General features: G+C 47.4%; 1 protein-coding gene across 1 annotated transcript in view; it reads right to left on the minus strand.

Annotated features, from left to right (window-relative positions):
* msh3 (mutS homolog 3 (E. coli)) overlaps nucleotides 1–14,702 on the minus strand; it is a 459,900-nt gene that overhangs the window by 228,759 nt on the left and 216,439 nt on the right. The window lies entirely within an intron of this gene.

Raw genomic sequence — 14,702 nt, forward strand, 5'->3', positions numbered from 1 at the left:
TCCTTCCTTCAGGTCTCGGGAGTCCCTCATCTCACTGGCAGAGAAAGCAGAATGGCTGCGAGCAGTCAAAAATTGCAGCATTCAGCTTTCTGTTCCGGGGAGATCTCTCAAATCATCCTGAGAGGAAGGAATTAATCTGGAGTACAGATTGTCAGTGTTTGATAGCTTCAAACAGCTGTGAAACGCTGATATTTCATCTGTCAAAAGGTCTTGTCAGATGAAATTTCAATCTGTGACGTCACCTGTTGCCGGGCGGCCCGCAATTGGCCTGCTGAGCCCGCTGGGTGGGCTCAACAAGGTCAAGTCAAAATCGCGTGGGTTGGCTAGAACTCGATGGAGGCGGGACTACAACCCCGAAAGCTCTCGGGCCGCGACTCACCTCAGCTGAGCTCCCGCTTCGGGAGAGAGAGAGAGAGAGGCGAGGGAAGGAGAGAGAGAGTGGGGGAAGGAGAGAGAGAGAGAGAAATTCCTGAATCAATACTAATGAATCAACAATTTCCTCACCTCCATTACCATTTTTTTAGCTTCAGGCCCGGCCGGTCTTTAATGGCCGCCACTCACCTCAGCTCGGCTCCCGCTCGGCAGTTTGAAGGATTAGGCCCCGCCCACAAACGCCATGAAACGCCCAATTGTTCAACCATCACGTCACTCAACGCTAATGAGCGGCAGGATTGGTCAACCGCTAATGAGCGGATTTTGTCCTTTTTTTGAACGTTTTTTGTATACTGTCCGAACAGTTTTTGTCTGACCAAAAAGTAAATACGCCTATGAGACTCCCCTAATCATAAGCTTTCTTTTGATATAACATGTGTAGTTACGCTCTATAACTTTTGAGTGATGCCACAGACAGAGAGACAGACAGACAGAGACAGACAATCCAGATAGATGAATACCTTGATTGGAGCACTAGACAGAATATTCCAGATCCACTCCAAGAGTTTGCATCTTGAAAGTTAGTGGATACCTCACTACAGTTAAGTTGTAGAAAATGCGTAATTATGAGACGATTGTGGTTAGTGCGGAAGAAGTTTGACTTGTTCTATATACTGTGAATAAAGTAGCCACCTTTTTAAGTGGTGTACAAGAGCAGCTGGCTGATGTGTCTGGGAATTAAACTCAATCATTCATCTCCATATATGCCCTAACAAATATACATCAAATAAACATTCATTTTATTTGGTGGAAAATACAGACAGATGTGGCTGCAGTGTGCTATCAACCTATTTTCAGCACTGTGTGCTGAAGCCAAATTTTTTTATGAAGTAGTCAAAGTATATCAGGAAGGGAGGCGTTAGCTCCATATTTCCACTCTCAGTTGTTTTGCTCTCAAATGTATTCACTGACCTCAACCCCACCCATGGATCTGTTTTTTTTTAAACAAAAAGTGAACTGAGGTTTGATGCCATGTCTGAAAATTTCCACAAGCCCAAATCAACAATCAAAGCAGGTGCAGTTTCCCAATAGCCACAGTTCAGCCTTTTTTAAAAAAATTAGGCAACCTTCCCAGCAGTTATATGTGCCTGGCATTGAAATGAAACTTACATCACAAACAATGAGTGTTGAGAAATTATTACTACTCAGGATTTCCCGGACTATATTCTCTGGATAATTTGATAACTATTAACAGCAGTTGGAATAAAAAAGTGATTTTGTTCATAATGTATGATTTTCCATCAATCTTCCTACAAAAGTCAAATCCATATTTTTTAAAACCCTTCCAATGGATCTAAATTGAGAGAGAAGGAAAAGCTGCAAGTAGAATTGCTATGTGGGAAATGCTCCAGATTTTAAACGCGCTCTCGATCTAGGGATTCCGCATCCACCACTGTTTCAAGTAGCACATTCTATGGCTTAACAGAAAGAAAAAAAAACTTGCATTTATATAGTGCTTTTCATGACCACTGGACGTCTCAAAGCGCTTTACAGCCAATGAAGTACTTTTGAAGTGTAGTTGCTGTTGTAATGCAGGAAACGCGGCAGCCAATTTATGCACAGCAAGCTCCCATAAACAACAATGACCAAAAATAACAGAAAATGCTGGAAATACTCAGCAGGCCAGGCAGCATCCATGGAGAGAGAAACAGAGTTAACGTTTCAGGTCTGGGACCCTTCATCAGAACTGGAAAAAGCTGGAAATGTAACAGATATTAAGCAGGTGCAGAGACGGGGCGGGGGGGGGGGGGGCGGTTTAGGAAGGGAGGAAGGAACTGAAAGAACATACTGTGAAAATGTTGCAAATGGGAATGGCAAAATCATACTGCATGAAAAATGAGGGCAGGGATTATTATCTGAAATTGTTGAACTCGATATTGAGTCCGAAAGGCTGTAAAGTGCCTAATCAAAAGATGAGGTGCTGTTCCTCAAGCTTACGTTGAGCTTCATTGGAACAATGTAATAGGCTGAGGACAGAGAGATCAGAGTGGGAGTGAAGCAGAGAATTAAAGTGACAGGCGACTGGAAGCTCAGGGTCACCCTTACGGACTGAACGGAGGTGTTACGCAAAGCGGTCGCCCTATCTGCGTTTGGTCTCCCCAATGTAGAGGAGACCGCATCGTGAGCAGCGAATACAGTATATTAAATTGCAAGAAGTACAAGTTAATCATTGTTTCACCTGGAAGGGGTGTTTGGGGCCCTGGACAGTGGGAAGGGAGGAGGTAAAATGGCATGTGTTGCATCTCCTGCGCTTGCACGGGAAGGTGCCAGGTGAAGGAGAAGGGCTGTTGGGGGTGATTGAGGAGTGGACCAGGGTGTCGCGGAGGGAGTGGTCCCTTCGGAATGCTGAAAGGGGAGGTGAGGGTTTGGTGGTGCGATCACGTTGGAGGTGGCGGAAAATGATCCGTTGAACGTGGAAGCTGGTGGGGTGAAAGGTGAGGACAAGGTGAACCCTATCATGGTTCTGGGAGGGAGGGGAAGGGGTGAGAGCAGAAGTGCGGGAAATAGAACGGACACGGTCAAGGGCCGTGTCAACCACAGTAGAGGGGAATCCTCGGTTGAGGAAAAAGGAAGACATGTCGGAAGCACTGGTATGGAAAGTGGTATCGTCAGAACAGATGCAGCGGAGACGGAGAAACTGGGAGAATGGAATAGAGTCCTTACAGGAAGCGGGGTGGGAGGAAGTGTAGTCCAGGTAGCTGTGGGAGTCGGTGGGCTTGTAGTGGATGTTTGTCGAAAGCCGATCGCCAGAAATGGAGACGGAGAAGTCAAGGAAGGGAAGGGAAGAGTCGGAGATGGACCATGTGAAGGTGAGGGAAGGTTGGAAATTGGAAGTAAAGTGAATGAACTTATCTAGTTCAGGGCGAGAGCAGGAAACGGTACCGATACAGTCATCGATGTACCGGAAAAGAGGTGAGGAGAGGGGACCGGAGTAGGACTGGAACAAAGAATGTTCCACATATCCCATGAACAGGCAGGCATAGCTAGGGCCCATGCGGGTTCCCATAGCAACACCTTTAATTTGGAGGAAATGAGTGGAGTCAAAGGAGAAGTTGTTCAATGTGAGAACAAGTTCAGCCAGGCGGAGGAGGATGGTGGTGGATGGGGACTGGTTGGGCCTCTGTTCAAGGAAGAAACGGAGCACCCGAAGGCCGTCCTGGTGGGGGATGGAGGTGTAGAGGGATTGGATGTCCATAGTGAAAAGGAGTCGGTTGGGGCCAGGAAACTGGAAACTGTTAGTGACGGAGGGCGTCGGAAGAGTCGCGAATGTAGGTGGGAAGAGACTGGACAAGGGGAAAAAAAATAGAGTCGCGATAGGAAGAGATAAGTTCCGTGGGGCAAGAACAGGCTGAAACGATGGGTCTACCAAGGCAGTCCTGTTTGTGGATCTTGGGAAGGAGATAGAAGCGGGCTGTGCGGGGTTGGGGGACTATGAGGTTGGCGGCCATGGAGGGAAGATCTCCAGAGGAGATGAGGTCAGTGACACACTTGGAAACAATGGCTTCATGTTTGCTAGTGGGGTCATGGTCCAGGCGGAGGTAGGAGGAGGTGTTGGAGAGTTGACGTTCAGCTTCCGCACGGTAGAGGTCGGTTCGCCAAACAACAACAGCACCACCCTTATCAGCAGGTTTAATGATAATGTTAGGGTTGGATCGATGAGAACGGAGTGCTGCAAGTTCAGAGGGAGGTAGGTTGGAGTGAGAGAGGGGAGCAGAGAAATGGAAACGGCCGATGTCACGACAGCAGTTAGCAATGAAAAGATCTAGAGAGGGTAAGAGGCCAGAGGGAGAGGTCCAGGTAGAACGAGAATTTAGAAAGCGGGAGAAAGGATCAGCCGTGCGGGGGGGAAGACTCCTGGCCAGAGAAGTGGGCACGGAGACGAAGGCGATGGAAGAAGAGCTCAGCATCATGCTGAGCTCGAAATTCATTCAGATGGGGGCGTAAGGGGATGAAGCTCAGGCCTTTGCTGAGGACTGATCGTTCGGGGTCAGAGAGGGGAAGGTCAGAGGGGATAGTGAAAACACGGCAGGGGGTGAGATTGGAAGAAAGGATGGGATCAGAGGAAAGTACGCCCCTCCAGAACCATCTTCCTCATTACTTTTCTCTGATCCCATCCCTTCTTCCAATCTCACCCCCTGCCTTGTTTTCACTGGTGTGGAGATGCCGGAGTTGGACTGGGGTGGACAAATGTAAGAAATCACACAACACCAGGTTATAGTCCAACAGCTTTATTTGAAATCACAAGCTTTCGGAGCGCTGCTCCTTCTTCAGGTGAAGTGGAGAAATGCATAAAGACACAGCTTATATAGTCAGAGAATCATGTCAGATGTTTACAGGTAACCTTTCCAACTGCCATTTGTCACACCTCGGCAGAGAGATAATCACAGCAGTCAAAGGTGTGAATGGTGTCCAAACAGGTCAGTCAGGGAAACATTACATCAAAGAACAATGAGGTGGGGTCACAAGGGGTCAAATATTGCAGATGCTGGGGTCTGTATGAAAAACAAAAAAAGACAAAAAACATTTTTTTTGGCTGGAAATCACAGCAGGTCCGGCCGCATCTGTGTAGAGAGAACAAGCCAATGTCGACTCGAGTCTGGATGACCCTGCATCAGGTGGGGTTACATGTAGCGTGACATGAACCCAAGATCTCGGTTAAGGCCGTCCTCATGGGTGCGGAACTTGGCTATCAGTTTCTGCTCGACGATTTTGCGTTGTGTGTCTCGAAGGCCGCCTTGGAGAATGCTTACCCGAAGATCGGAGGCTGAATGTCCTTGACTGCTGAAGTGTTCCCCGACTGGGAGGGAACACTCCTGCCTGGTGATTGTTGCGCGGTGTCCGTTCATCCGTTGTCGCAGTGTCTGCATGGTCTCGCCGATGTACCATGCTCCGGGGCATCCTTTCCTGCAACATCAACAAGTTCCATCCCACCATCAAACTCACCATGGACTACTCCTCAGAATCAGTCTCATTCCTGGGCACACGAATCTCCATCAAAGACGGACACCTCAGCACTTCACTCTACCGCAAGCCCACGGACAACCTCACGATGCTTCACTTCTCCAGCTTCCACCCTAACCACGTTAAAGAAGCCATCCCCTATGGACAAGCCCTGCGAATACACAGGATCTGCTCAGACGAGGAGGAACGCGATGGACACCTACAGACACTGAAAGACGCCCTTGTAAGAACGGGATATGACGCTCGACTCGTCGATCGACAGTTCCGACGGGCCACAGCGAAAAATCGCATAGACCTCCTCAGAAGACAAACACGGGACACAACCAACAGAGTACCCTTCGTCGTCCAGTACTTCCCCGGAGCGGAGAAACTACGCCATGTTCTTCGCAGCCTTCAACATGTCATCGATGACGACAAACACCTCGCTAAGGCCATCCCCACGCCTCCACTACTCGCTTTCAAACAGCCGCCTAACCTCAAACAGACCATCGTTCGCAGCAAATGACCCAGCTTCCAGGAGAACAGCGACCACGACACCACACAACCCTGCCACAGCAACCTCTGCAAGACATGCCAGATCATCAACACAGATACCATCATCACACGTGAGGACACCACCCACCAGGTACATGGTACATACTCATGTGACTCGGCCAACGTTGTCTACCTCATACGTTGCAGGAAAGGATGCCCCGGAGCATGGTACATCGGCGAGACCATGCAGACACTGCGACAACGGATGAACGGACACCGCGCAACAATCACCAGGCAGGAGTGTTCCCTCCCAGTCGGGGAACACTTCAGCAGTCAAGGACATTCAGCCTCCGATCTTCGGGTAAGCATTCTCCAAGGTGGCCTTCGAGACACACAACGCAAAATCGTCGAGCAGAAACTGATAGCCAAGTTCCGCACCCATGAGGACAGCCTTAACCGAGATCTTGGGTTCATGTCACGCTACATGTAACCCCACCTGATGCAGGGTCATCCAGACTCGAGTCGACATTGGCTTGTTCTCTCTACACAGATGCGGCCGGACCTGCTGTGATTTCCAGCCAAAAAAAATGTTTGTCTGTTTTTTTGTTCTTCATACAGACCCCAGCATCTGCAATATTTGACCCCTTGTGACCCCACCTCATTGTTCTTTGATGTAATGTTTCCCTGACTGACCTGTTTGGACACCATTCACACCTTTGACTGCTGTGATTATCTCTCTGCCGAGGTGTGACAAATGGCAGTTGGAAAGGTTACCTGTAAACATCTGACATGATTCTCTGACTATATAAGCTGTGTCTTTATGCATTTCTCCACTTCACCTGAAGAAGGAGCAGCGCTCCGAAAGCTTGTGATTTCAAATAAAGCTGTTGGACTATAACCTGGTGTTGTGTGATTTCTTACATTTGTTTTCACTATACTCGCTTTCTAAATTCTCGTTCTACCTGGACCCCTCCCTCTGGCCTCTTACTCTCTCTAGATCTTTTCATTGCTGACTGCCGTCGTGACATCGGCCATCTCCATTTCTCTGCTCCCCTCCCTCACTCCAACCTACCTCCCTCTGAACTTGCAGCACTCCGTTCTCTCCGATCCAACCCTAACATTATCATTAAACCTGCTGATAAGGGTGGTGCTGTTGTTGTTTGGCGAACCGACCTCTACCGTGCGGAAGCTGAACGCCAACTCTCCAACACCTCCTCCTACCTCCGCCTGGACCATGACCCCACTAGCAAACATCAAGCCATTGTTTCCAAGTGTGTCACTGACCTCATCACCTCTGGAAATCTTCCCTCCATGGCCGCCAACCTCATAGTACCCCCAATCCCACACAGCCCGCTTCTACCTCCTTCCCAAGATCCACAAACAGGACTGCACTGGTAGACCCATCGTTTCAGCCTGTTCTTGCCCCACGGAACTTCTCTCTTCCTATCTCGACTCTATCTTTTCTCCCCTTGTCCAGTCTCTTCCCACCTACATTCGCGACAATTCCGACGCCCTCCGTCACTTTAACAGTTTCCAGTTTCCTGGCCCCAACCGTCTCCTTTTCACTATGGACGTCCAAGCCCTCTGCACCTCCATCCCCCACCAGGGCGGCCTTCGGGCGCTCCGTTTCTTCCTTGAACAGAGGCCCAACCAGTCCCCATCCACCACCACACTCCTCCGTCTGGCTGAACTTGTTCTCACATTGAACAACTTCCCCTTTGACTCCACTCACTTCCTCCAAATTAAAGGTGTTGCTATGGGAACCCGCATGGGCCCTAGCTATGCCTGCCTGCTCATGGGATATGCGGAACATTCTTTGTTCTAGTCCTACTCAGGTCCCCGCCCCTCACCTCTTTTTCCGGTACATCGATGACTGTATTGGTGCCGTTTCCTGCTCTCGCCCTGAACTAGATAAGTTCATTCACTTTACTTCCAATTTCCACCCTTCCCTCACCTTCACATGGTCCATCTCCGACTCTTCCCTTCCTTGACTTATCCGTCTCCATTTCTGGCAATCGGCTTTCGACAAACATCCACTACAAGCCCACCGACTCCCACAGCTACCTGGACTACACTTCCTCCCACCCCGCTTCCTGTAAGGACTCTATTCCATTCTCCCAGTTTCTCCGTCTCCGCCGCGTCTGTTCTGATGATGCCACCTTCCATACCAGTGCTTCCGACATGTCTTCCTTTTTCCTCATCCGAGGATTCCCCTCTACTGTGGTTGACACGGCCCTTGACCGTGTCCGTTCTATTTCCCGCACTTCTGCTCTCACCCCTTCCCCTCCCTCCCAGAACCACGATAGGGTTCCCCTTGTCCTCACCTTTCACCCCACCAGCCTCTACATTCAACGGATCATCCTCCGCCATCTCCAACGTGATCCCACCACCAAACACATCTTCCCCTCACCTCCCCTTTCAGCATTCCGAAGGGACTGCTCCCTCCGCGACACCCTGGTCCACTCATCAATCACCCCTAGCAGCTCTTCTCCTTCACCTGGCATCTTCCTGTGCAACACCTGCCCTTTTACCTCCTCCCTTCCCACTGTCCAGGGCCCCAAACACCCCTTCCAGGTGAAACAGCGATTTATTGTACTTCTTGCAATTTAGTATACTGTATTCGCTGCTCACGATGTGTTCTCCTCTATATTGGGGAGACCAATCACAGATTGGGCGACCACTTTGCGGAACATCTCCGTTCAGTCCGTAAGGGTGACCCTGAGCTTCCAGTCGCCTGTCACTTTAATTCTCCGCTTCACTCCCACTCTGATCTCTCTGTCCTCGGCCTATTACATTGTTCCAATGAAGCTCAATGTAAGCTCGAGGAACAGCACCTCATCTTTCGATTAGGCACTTTACAGCCTTCCGGACTCAACATCGAGTTCAACAATTTCAGGTAATAATCCCTGCCCCCATTTTTCATGCAGTATGATTTTGCCATTCCCATTTGCAACATTTTCACAGTATGTTCTTTCAATTCCTTCCTCCCCTCCTAACCCCCCCACGCCCCCTGTCTCTGCACCTGCTTAATATCTGTTACATTTCCAGCTTTTTCCAGTTCTGATGAAGGGTCCCAGACCTGAAACGTTAACTCTGTTTCTCTCTCCACAGATGCTGCCTGGCCTGCTGAGTATTTCCAGCATTTTCTGTTGTTATTTCAGATTTCCAGCATCCGCAGTATTTTGCTATTATAACAGCAAGACCAGATAATCTGTTTTTGTTCTGTTGATTGAGGGATAAATATTGGCCAGGACACCGGGGATAACTCCCCTGCTCTTCTTCGAAATAGTGCCTTGGGATCTTTTACGTCCACCTGAGAGAGAGTAGGGGGCCTCGGTTTAACGTCTCATCTGAACAACCCCGCGTGCACAATAATGCTCCTAGCCTCGCCACTCATTCTTTTGGCAATAATCTTAAATTTATAAATCCTAATTTACTAATTCACTAACCAGTGAAATTAGTTTTTCCCTATTTACTTTATCAAAATCCTTCATAATTTTTGAACATTTCTGTCAGTTCTCCTTTTAACCTCTGTTCTAATGAAAAGAGCCCTAGTTTCTCTAATCTCTTCTCATAACTAAAGCCTCTCACCCCAGTACCAATTTAACAAATACCTTCTGCACTCTTTCCATGGTATTGACACCCTTCCTAAAGTATACCCAAAGCTGAGCACTATGGCCCAGATTTTGCAGTGGGTATGATGGCGTACTCAGAGTACGTCGTCATAATGCCTTTGGAATAGACAGCAAGTTTGGGATTTCCACATGCGCTGAATCCCGAACTTGCGATCATCCGCATCCCCGAGGAACTCACAATTGCTGGCGCAGAACCAACTGCCCAGCAATTACGGACAAAACTCTTATGGTTGCTGAAAGCAAGTTTAGGAGACCGTTTCACAACGTAAAAGATCTGCAGTTGAAAAATCACCTCTTTGCATTTCCCCGATACCAAGACAAACACAGGACAGCACCGTTTACAATCTTATCAATCGATTTTGTTTGGAAATGCATTGCAAAATGATTAATCCACCCTTGCATGTTTTCTTAACAATGCTACAAAGCAATTTTAGGAGTATATATATATTTTGACAGTTTACTTATATTTTCCCCAAGAAATATTGGCAAATACATCTTTCTAAAGAGAAACCTGATAATTAAACTTGCCCTTGTCTTTTGCTGCAGTATGATACGGTACAGCCCGAATAAATTACGTAACAATTCTGAAGTTCTCTTATAAAAGGTGTATCTTTACTGAACTTGTGGAAATCAAATGATCGCTAACAACAATGTATAATCAAATGTATTAATGACCACATTACACCTGCAGAATTGTCACATTAAAATACACTATCAATGCATAAATAAGAAAAAAACAGACCCCTCGCTTAACAGGAACTGACTGCAGAGCTATTTGAATTGATTGTATGGATATAGAGAGGAAAATAGTCTCATTCATCCTGTGAGGTTTCTGAGTGATGGACAAAGCTTTTTGTTCTATGTCAGAACAAAGAATCAAGCACACAGACGACTTGGTGGTGGAAACCTTTTTGTCGGACGAGTTTCATTTTAATTACTTGGGAAGGTGAATCAGAAAGTTAAATAAAGTTAACATCTATCAGATTTCAGAGACCAATTGTGTCCTTTCAACTCAAAAATGAACATAAACAATATAATGTAACTGAACAAGGAAAACAGATTTATCTATTACCAGTCTAAATGAGGTCTGAATAATATATTTTAATCCTGAAAATTAACATTGAATATATGGCTGGGAATCTCTTTCTGAAGTTCAACATTACTTGGAGTGTTAAGACCTTTACTGACTTTCTAAACAGGAAGTTGTATACATAGGGACTAATAAATTGAGAGTTTGGATGAAAAAACCCCAAAATGCTGGTATACGAGATAAGTGCAAGTACCAGTTTAATTGGAAGGTTTTTTTAAGAAGGGTTTTAAAATGTAATTTCAATGTAAAAGACGGAGAGAAATTTCTGTGGGCGCGGCTTTGTTTTGACAGCTTTTAGGGGTGTGTCTTCCCTTACGCACAGGCTGTGCGCTGTGCTCCTGGCCTTCCTGATGTCATACGCTGTGCAGAACTCTGCAGCGCTGAAGGGGAAGTCTCCATTCCGGGCCTCGCTCAAGGTTAAGTACATAATGGGCCAGAAATTGGTGAACGGGGCTTGCCGCGCGTGCAAGCCCCGTATATGGTGGCATAGTGGTTAGCACTGTTGCCTCACAGCGCCAGGGACCCGGGTTCGAATCCGGCCTCGGGTGACTGTCTGTGTGGAGTTTGCACATTCTCCCCGTGTTTGCGTGGGTTTCCTCCGGGTGCTCCGGTTTCCTCCCACAGTCCAAAGATGTGCGGGTTAGGTTGATTGGCTATGATAAATTGACCCTTAGTGTTAGGGGGATTAAAATATGTGGGGTTACGGGGATAGGGTGGGATATGTGTTGGTGTAGGGGTTACGGGGATCGGGTGGGATATGTGTCGGTGCAGGCTCGATGGGCCGAAATGGCCTCTATCTGCACTGTGGGGTTTCTGTGATTCTGTGATATGCACTTACCCCGCGCTACTGCCGATCAGCTCCAGGGACGCCTGGACTTGGTGTTTGAAAAAGAAGAATCCCGGGCAGCGTATGACGTCACGCCGCCCAGGAGTGCAGCCAGCGCGAAGCCAGGAGCGTGCAGTGCAAGTGAGACACGCCCCTTGAGGTCTCAGTTTCACTGGACACGCCCCCAATGTTTCTGTCAAGCTGCTAAGCATTTTTACATGCAAAGCAGCAGTTTAAATAGGTTTTTGGAAGTTTTTTGAAGATTTTGGTAACTTTTATAAACTTTTTTAAATGTTTACATTATTTTGAGTAATCTGAAGTAGTTTTAAAGAGAATTAAAGCAATTTAAAGGCTTTTAAAAGCCCTAAAAGAATTTTTTAAATTCCATTTATTTATTTAGCAATGTCGTCGTCATACGTGTCTTCACACTGTTCCCTTTGGGGAACTGTATGAAGTGGTGGAAGGATTTATGGCCATGATTAACGCTCATTCCGTGACCGTAACCATCTTTGAACCAGCCATTAGGGCGGTTAGTCCTATGGCGGGAGGGTTTTACGGGCTCCCACAAGCTATACAAGGAGGGGGGGCCACCCACACCCACGGACGCAAATATCCCACTGGATGTCAACCCAGAATTTAGAGCCGGAGCTCCGACTCCACTTGCCGGGACTGTCTGGAGCGGGGTTCGAAACCCTACCCTGATCTGGCCCAGCGGCGGGGATCCTACCGTTATGACAAAGGCCCAATCCGATTAGCAACGTGAAATGGCAGCATAGGGCTCCAGTCACGGGGAGGGAAAAGGCGCAGGAAACGTATGGGTGTCACCTTTTGTGCGGAGTGGGCCTTTTGCGTAGCAGTAAGCATCCCCGCCGCTGGGCCAGAAGGAGTAGGGTTTTGAACCCCACTCCAGACAGTCCCGGCAAGTGGAGTCGGAGCTCCAACTTTAAATTCTGGGTGGACATCCAGCGGGATACTTGCGTCCGTGGGTGATGGTGGCCCCCCCCCCCTCAGATGGGTTGTGGGAGCCCGTAAAACCCTCCCGCCATAGGACTAACCACCCTAATGGCTGGTTCAAAGATGGTTACGGTCACGGAATGAGCGTTAATCATGGCCATAAATCCTTCCACCACTTCATACAGTTCCCCAAAGGGAACAGTGTGAGGATACGTACGATGATGACCTCTTGCGCAATGCACCTCCTTGGACCCTCAGTCGCAGATGCGAGGGGGCAAGTCGTGCAATTGTTAAATTTTTCATTTTATTGACATGTAAAATGTTGGCCCAGTAATTCCCTTCCAAATGCGCGAGTACGGTCGGGGTACTTACGCATCTGGCCGGATGAAATGCCGGTTTTCAGCATGCACAGTGCATGTGGGGAAAACCGGCATTTCCTGTCCTCTGAACGAAGGGGTTCAGAGGCAGAACGCATGCGACTGCACAGGCAGCGCGTGCGCAGTATAATTCGCCGCTTTCATTAATGCTTTCAGTGAGGTCAAGTCATTACAACTTACACATGAAAAAAGCATGGGTACAGTTGCTCCAGAGGCTGCGGAGGAAGATATTTATTATCGTGGAGCTTCTGAAAGTATGTATGTCTGTATATATTCCTTTGCGTGTTATGTATATATTCCTTTACTTATGTGTATGAATGTATTATTTAATTATGACTTTCAGAGAAAGTAACTTATTGGAAAATCATAATTAAAAACATACATTCATACACATTAGTAAAGGAATATAAAACATACATACATATACGTAAAGGAATATATGTGGACATACATACATAACTCATTCGCACATTCCATTCACACAGCCACAATTGCTCCTTCTACCTACCGTTCTGAAAACCCTTAAAAAAAAAAAAAAATTTTAACTTTAAAACTTATTTAAAATTTCTTAAAATAACTTCCCTCCCTTTCCCAAACAAAAATATTGCATTTCAGAAGCTCCACGATAAAATATATCTTCCTCCGCAGCCAATGAACAACTTTACACTTGCTTTTTTCAAGTGTAACTTCTAAGGACTTACCCTCACTGAATCCATCATTGAAATCCACAAAGTTCACTGCGCAAGCGCTGCCTGTGCAGTCGCACGCGCTGTGAATAGACCTCGGGTCTGGAAATGCCGGCGTTCCCCGCATGCGCTGTTCCTGCTGAACGCCAGCATTTCCAACGGCCAAATGCGTGAGTACCCCGACCGTACTCACGCTTCTGGCCGCGAATTTCTGGCCCATTCTTTTCGTAGGTCAGTGGCGTACTCCGGAGCTACGCCACTGGCCGCAATTTTCGTCCGAATATTTTTAACTGTGGCCTAACCAACGATTTGCATGGGTTTAGCACGACCTCTCTGCTTTTTTACTCCATACCCCTATTTATAAAACCTATGATCACATGCACCTTTTCCAACTTGTCGTCCGACTTCTAAAGATTTGCGTATCTGAACTCCTAAATCTATCCGCTCCTTGACTCCATTTAGATAAGGAGCGTCTTAAAGGAGGAGAGGTTTATGGAGGAAATTCCAGAGCTTAGGGTCCTGGCAGCTGAAGGCATGCCGCCAAAGATGGAGCAAAGGGATACACAATAGGCCAGAGTTGGAGAAACGCAGAGTTCTCGGAAGGTTTTAGGGCTGGAGGAGGTTAGAGAAGGGCGAGGCCATGGAGGGATTTGAACACAAGAATGAGAATTTTAAATTGGAGGCGTTGGTGGAGCTAATTCTAGGTCAGCGACCACAGAGATGATGGATGAATGGGAATTGGTGCAAGTTAGGATACGGGCAACAGAATTTTTGGATGCGCTTAAGTTTATGGTAACAAAAGCATGGATGAGGGTTTCAGCAGCAGATGGGCTGAAGCAGGGGCGGAGACTGGCAATATTATAGAGATGGAAGTATCTTTGTAATGGGGACAGTGGTTCTAATTACTAATATCTATGCAAGAAAGAGGCAGAGGAAAATAGAAGGAAACAACTAGAGGGAAAGTCAGACAGCCAGTTTCCTTCCACATTCCAACTTGATTTTTTTAAATAAAGGAGTTACATTTTGAAAGCACACAAAGCCTCTTTGAGGGAAACAAATAGGAATTGAGGGGGAGAGAGAAACTGGTTGAGGGCGAGGGAGCCTCTGGCTTCCTGCCACCTGCCCTTGGGAGTGGATCAAGTGGGAGGGTTCAGGGTGCGATGAGTAACAGCAGAGTAAAGGGAGGAAGGATACAGGCACAAGGAGGGGGTAGTGAATAGGTGGCAGGGAGAGGAAGGGGTATTGGGAAGGTGACAGGTGGAGGAT

The sequence above is a fragment of the Somniosus microcephalus genome, chromosome 1, assembly GCF_052327205.1.
Source record: "Somniosus microcephalus isolate GS21.2 chromosome 1, FLI_Smic_1.0, whole genome shotgun sequence".
NCBI lineage: Eukaryota > Metazoa > Chordata > Chondrichthyes > Squaliformes > Somniosidae > Somniosus > Somniosus microcephalus.